General features: G+C 45.5%; 1 protein-coding gene across 1 annotated transcript in view; it reads left to right on the forward strand.

The window, feature by feature from the left end:
• Positions 1–6,485, forward strand: part of LOC311232594 (tripartite motif-containing protein 14-like) — a gene marked incomplete at both ends in the record, with an annotated part of 407,443 nt that overhangs the window by 248,940 nt on the left and 152,018 nt on the right. The window lies entirely within an intron of this gene.

The following is a 6,485-nucleotide window of genomic DNA, read 5'->3' on the forward strand; positions in this document are numbered from 1 at the left end:
AATTGTCCCCTTAGCACCCCCCCACACCTAGTGACTGGATGGTAAATAAATAACTTGGTTCCCCCCGCAAGCAGTACCCTCCCTCATTAACACCAGAAACCTTACAGTGGGAAAGGGAAGGTTAAATAGGAAGGGGTTAATAACATATATGTTACCCGCATCAAAGGGTTAAGATTAGGCTCAATAAAAGACACACACACCGTGCTCCCATTCAGTCTGATTATTATTGTACCATTGTTCTAGTTACAATAGCTACGTCTGGTGATTATTGCACCATGGTTATCGTTACACAATAGTTACAGTCTGATAATTATTGCACCATGGTCATCATTACACGATAGTTACAGTCTAGTAATTATGTAATTACGCCCTAGGCACCAAGTGCTCTCGTTGTACCCAGACTAAGTGCTGCCCACGTCTGGGCTAGACACAGTATCAATACCTTCCCTAAGGGTTTACATATACTGCTCTAGTACTCCGTAATAATGGGGAAAGAAGGGAGGACATAGGGGAGGAATAGAAGGGTTCACTGAATGGGAAAATATTATTACACCAACACGGTATCACACTCAAAAGAAATAAACAGAAAGCAAAAGAGTGGGCCCACAAAATACCAGTAAGTCCTATCTTAATGCCGGCATGTATTGTTTGGGGTACCCCTATGGAATGGTAGTAGCAACGTTACTTTCGCCCGCAGGCTGCACCACACTGTATACTGTATAATAACTCGGGAGCATCAATGCCCATTTGTACTCATCCAAAATGGCCGCCTCGCTGCGCCACTGTTGTCCGGAAGCAAGATGGCGTCGAACGCTCTCGTGAGGATGCTAGCAGGCGGAGCTGGGGCAGAGAGGCAGCGCCGGCTGAGAGCGTGTGCTGAGTGATGATGACCCCTGCTGGACGGGACAAACTCCCGTAGGCAGCAGGCAGCCGGGTGCAGATCTGGTCGCAGGTACCCGGGGCAGACTGATTGCAGGCAGCCGGAGCAGACTGATTGAAGGCAGCCGGAGCAGACCGGTTGTTGGCCCACGTGCGTCTCGGGGCTCGCACTCTATACCGCACACAGTAACTACTATAACTCGATTGTTAAGGACTTTGATACGTTGTTAGCCGCACGTTACTTATACCGCCCACAGTAACTATTATAACCCGATTGTTAGTGCCTGGCTCTGCACTGTTCGCTCACACACTATCGCTGGTACTGCTAGGATATCGTGTCCACTAGCAAGTACTTCCTATCACCCGTCGCTATCCCACGGGGCCCTCCAACATAACTTCTGCAACAGGGCTCTCCAGAGCCCCCGTCCGTTGCGACTGTTCGTGTTCAAGTTCACTGCCGAAGAGGTTCTCTTTCCGTCTTCCGCTCCCATATATCACGTTCCATCTCTCTCCAACACTCTCTGTCAGACACCGCCCCCTGCTGGTCCCGCCTACTAGTCACACAGGGAAGGATGTTGATTATGGTCCAGCGATACTGTGTATGGTCCATACTTCAGTCGATAGAAGGAAGAGAAACTCATATCATTGCTCGTGGGAATATCAATGATGTCTTTGTGTACAAAGGGGATATAAAACACAAGTCAGCAGTTCTGAATAATAAACAATATTTTCAGGCTGCTACATGTAGTTTGCGGATGACACGTGGTGGTGGGGCTGATCTCTAACAATGACGAGAAGGCCTATCGGGAGGAGGTTGATGAACTGGCACGCTGGTGCCGGGATAACAGCCTACTCCTGAACATTGGTAAAACCAAAGAGCTGATTGTGGATTTTAGGAGAATACAGCAGGGGACACACATGTCACTGCGGATAAATGGGGCTATCATGGACAGGGTGAGCAGTTTCAAGTACCTGGGAGTCCACATCACAGAGGACCTGACATGGTCAACACACATAGATTCTGTGGTGTAACCTGAGACAGTTAAGGAAGTTCAGAGTATCTGGGAAGATACTCCACTCCTTCTATTCCGGGGCTGTAGAGAGCATTCTGACTGGAAACATCACTGCCTGGTTTGGAAACAGCACGGCACAGTACAGGAAGGCCCTCCAGAGAGTGGTGCGCTCAGCAGAGCGTACTACGGGTATTGCACTACCACCCCTGCAGGACTTATATAACAGGAGGTACAAATCCAGAGCCTGCAGAATAATGAAAGACCCCCACCACCCCAACAACAGCCTGTTCAAGCTGCTGCGGTCAGGCAAGTGCCTACGTACACACGCTATGAGCACAGAGAGACTCCGGCTCAGCTTCTTCCCCCAGGCCATCAGAACACTGAACACTGAACTCTCCACTCACAAGTACACATGAGCACACACACACACACACACACACACACACACACACACACACACAAAAGGAAAGAACAGATGTGGTTCTTGTATAGTATAGTTTAGATATAGTAAGTAATACATAATGACGGAGTTAAAATTGTATATTGTATAGTAGTGTACATAGGAACCAGTGCCTTCTCAGGAATTTAGCATGTCTATTTTTATCATGCACATCTTATGGCTTACCTGTTTTATTTTTTTCTATGTCTATTTTATTATTGTATTATTGCACAATCGATGCGCGCATGGCCACCCACATTTCACTGTATGCCCTGGTATGTATGTGACAAATAAACCTCTTGATTCTTGATTCTAGCAACACATCACCGTCACTCATCCACATTATCATCAGTGACTAAATGGATCATATTTGGGCAGTCAGGGACAGAGCAAAACTCTGAAAGACATTGCCATTTGCTGACATCATTGCAGTTTCCATCTTTACAGTACAGGTGGGTGATGTCTCAAACTTACTTAGGTGCCGGTGCTTTGTGGAACATCACAGGTTCAATGGTCCCATCTTCTCTGAGCCTCCACCCTCTACCAACTGGGTTCCAGAGAAGAGGCTTGGCCAGATGGCTGTGACGCCACACTGCTGTTTGGTACAAGGCTCTCAACACATGTTGCTGGAAGGCATCTTCTGTTGGGGGTAGATTTGCAGCTGATGAATCTGTGGTTGATGCTAGTTGGTGCAAGGACGTTAATATACAATCGTGCAATAATACAATAATAAAATAGACAGGGAAAAAAACAGGTAAGACATAAGATGTGCATGATAAAAATAGACATGCTAAATTCCTGAGAAGGCACTGGTTCCTATGTACACTACTATACAATATACAATTTTAACTCTGTCATTGTGTTTTACTTACTATACTATACAAGAACCACATCTGTTATTTCCTTAAAGTGACTTTTATATTCTTCATTCCTTTAAAGTGACTTTTCCATTTAGTTTAAAGTGATTATTTAAAGCGGTTGCAGCATGTGTGTGTGTGTGTGTGTGTGTGTGTGTGTGTGTGTGTGTGTGTGTGTGTGTGTGTGTGTGTGTGTGTGTGTGTGCTCATGTGTACTTGTGAGTGGAGAGTTCAGTGTTCAGTGTTCTGATGGCCTGGGGGAAGAAGCTGAGCCGGAGTCTCTCTGTGCTTGTAGCGTGCGTACGTAGGCGCTTGCCTGACCGCAGCAGCTTGAACAGGGTGTAGTTGGGGCGGTGGGGGTCTTTCATTATTCTGCAGGCTCTGGATTTGCACCTGAACTTCCTTTAACTGTTTCAGGTGATAAGAGGCGCTGTTTCGCCTTTTTCACCACAGAATGTGTTGACCATGTCATGTCCTCTGTGATGTGGACTCCCTTACTTACTTACGCCTGCTACCCCTTCTGGGGCATAGGCCGTCAACAAGTGATCTCCAAGCATCTCTGTCTTGAGCTGTTCTCTCCAGTTGGTTCCAGGTCATCTCCATGGTCTTGGTGTCTGCCTCCAGGTCTCTGCGCCAGGTGTTTCTCGGGCGGCCCCTTTTCCGCTTGCCCTGCGGGTTCCATGTTAGGGCTTGTCTGATCGGGCTTTCACAGGGTGTGGCCTATCCAGCGCCATGTGGACACCCAGGTGGCAGGTACTTGAAACTGCTCACCCTGTCCACGATAGCCCCATTTTTTTATCCGCAGTGGCGTGTGTGTCACCTGCTGTATTCTCCTAAAATCCACGATCAGCTCTTTTACCAATGTTCAGGAGTAGGCTGTTATCCAAGCACCAGCGTGCCAGTTCATCAACCTCCTCCCGATAGGCCTTCTCGTCATTGTTAGAGATCAGCCCCACCACCATGTGTCGTCCGCAAACTTCACTATGGAGTTGGAGCTGAACCTGGCCACACAGTCATGTGTGTACAGTAAATACAGCAGGGGGCTCAGAACGCAGTAGATTGAAATAAAGGTGTTCAGTGTTCTATTTCTATTTCAACCTGATTCAATTGGATCTTTGTTTCCATATGAAGTATCATAAAATGTATCATGTAATGTATAATTTATTAAATGTATCATAAATATATTAACATTATAGACCAGAACATTACCTCAAGTGACTTTACTTTGCAGTAACATTGAATTTGTCAACATGCTTCTCACCACTGATAATGGGCTTTGGACTGAAGACTTCATTATGTCAATGTTTCATTTTCTTTAATTTAGGACACCTCATACATTTACTGATGTAACTCCCTGACCATGCATGCTATGTTTACACATGTGGTATTGCTGGATTCAGCACAACCACACCTTTCCGAAAAAGCCATCATCTGTGTTTCTATGACAATCCATGGCAGAGCTACTACAAAGTAAATGAGAACATTCTGCATAGATATTCATTTTTAAATTTTTGCTTATTTTAAGTATGTGTACATAGGTATATATTTCCTACATGCATAAAGATATTCACATCGAGGCTTTTCTATTATGTTAAGCAACTGTCTGACTGCTAGCATGTCAAGTTTGAAAGCTCTTGGAGCTTGTATTATTAATCTACATGAGTTTATATGTCTCAACTCCCATACGGCCAGGCTATATTTTGGTTCTTTTTTCCTTTGGGGGTGTATAACAATATCTATCAATTTAACAAGTTTTGCAGTAAATATTTTTATACAAGAATCCATTTCATATATGGGAGACCTTAGAGATGAGGAAAAACATGCTTGTGTTTTGTTCTACCTCCGGTAGGGGTATCTCAACATTTTGGGGGCATTGTCACTAGGCTATCAGCCCTGCTGGTCTCTGACAAGAACAAGTTACAGGTTGAAAAAGCCCTCAGCTCGGAACTAGGCAAAATCTGTCACAAGGAAAGATGAAATTACCTACCTGGGTTCCATCCTAGAGGCTAATCTTTCCTGTGACAAAATGGCATCCAATGTAATAAAAAAAGTCAACCAACGAACTCGATTCTTGTACCGGATCTCCTCTCTGGTAAACAAGAATACCCTGAAGACTCTGGCAGGAGCACTCATTCAAGGGTACTACAACTATGCTTGCACCTCATGGTACCAAAGCACCTCAAAGGCACTAAAAAACTAATTACAAACATCTCACAACAAGCTAGTCAGACTACTGCTTGACCTGACTCCTAGAACCCACCTCACCCCTGCCCACTTTGACAACCTAGGATGGCTTAGAGTAGACGACAGAGTACAGCAACTTGCAATGGGCCTGGTCTACAAGATACACTACGCGACCAAGGTACCCATGTACATGTCAAAATACTTCCCAAAGGTCAGTGAATACCACGATCACAACACCAGAGGGAGCTCCACAAATCATGTTAAACACAGATTCGGCTCAAACAAGGGACTAAACACATTTCGCAAACACACCCCCCCTTCCCCCTGTCTCCGGCTGTCCCTGAGCAACGACCGGAGTGTTGAATGTCCCGTGACTAAGACGGGGAGGACGTGACCCTCTTGCGCTGCCCCTGTGCCTCAAATAGATCCGCTATCAACTCTATCTTTAATTTTTCAAAATGTTCAGTTGCTATTGCATGCACTCATCTGTGTCTCACCACACACATGAGTGCATGCTTACCAACTGTCCGTCTGCAACACTACTATCACCGACATCTAAGAAGGGAGATCCCCCCTTGAACGGCCCTTCTAAGGTTTCTCTCCTCCACATTGCCTGTGGAGCTTTTTTTCCCTATTGTTAGGTTTTAGTGAGTTTTTCCTTACCTTCGCGTGGGGTATGTCTGGGAGTGCTTGCATTCTTTCATTTATTTGCATTCATCTAAAAAATGTTTGGACCCTATGGTGTTCTTGTTCTGTTCTTGACTTATTGTTATGTTGTCTTCTTGACTTGTTTAAAGAAGACCTGTACGGCCCATGGGGACATTAACGTGTGTTGTCGGGCCCTATAAATAAATTTGATTTGATTTGATTATGCCACATCAATGTGGAACGCCCTACCCAAAGCTGTAAAGGAATGTGAATCACTACCCACTTTCAAAAACACTCTCAAAGAACACCTACGGGAGACTGCAATTCGAAACTGGCCCCTACAAATGTCCTAACCCAGTTGTACAGTAAATGACCAAGTATGGCTTTGTCAGTATTCCAATGTACAGTGTACAGTGTGTTCCCCCCCCCCCCTACCCAACCCCCCCCCCCCCCCCACCTCCAATG

This window comes from Notolepis coatsorum (assembly GCF_963971535.1).
Source record: "Notolepis coatsorum genome assembly, chromosome: 7".
NCBI lineage: Eukaryota > Metazoa > Chordata > Actinopteri > Aulopiformes > Paralepididae > Notolepis > Notolepis coatsorum.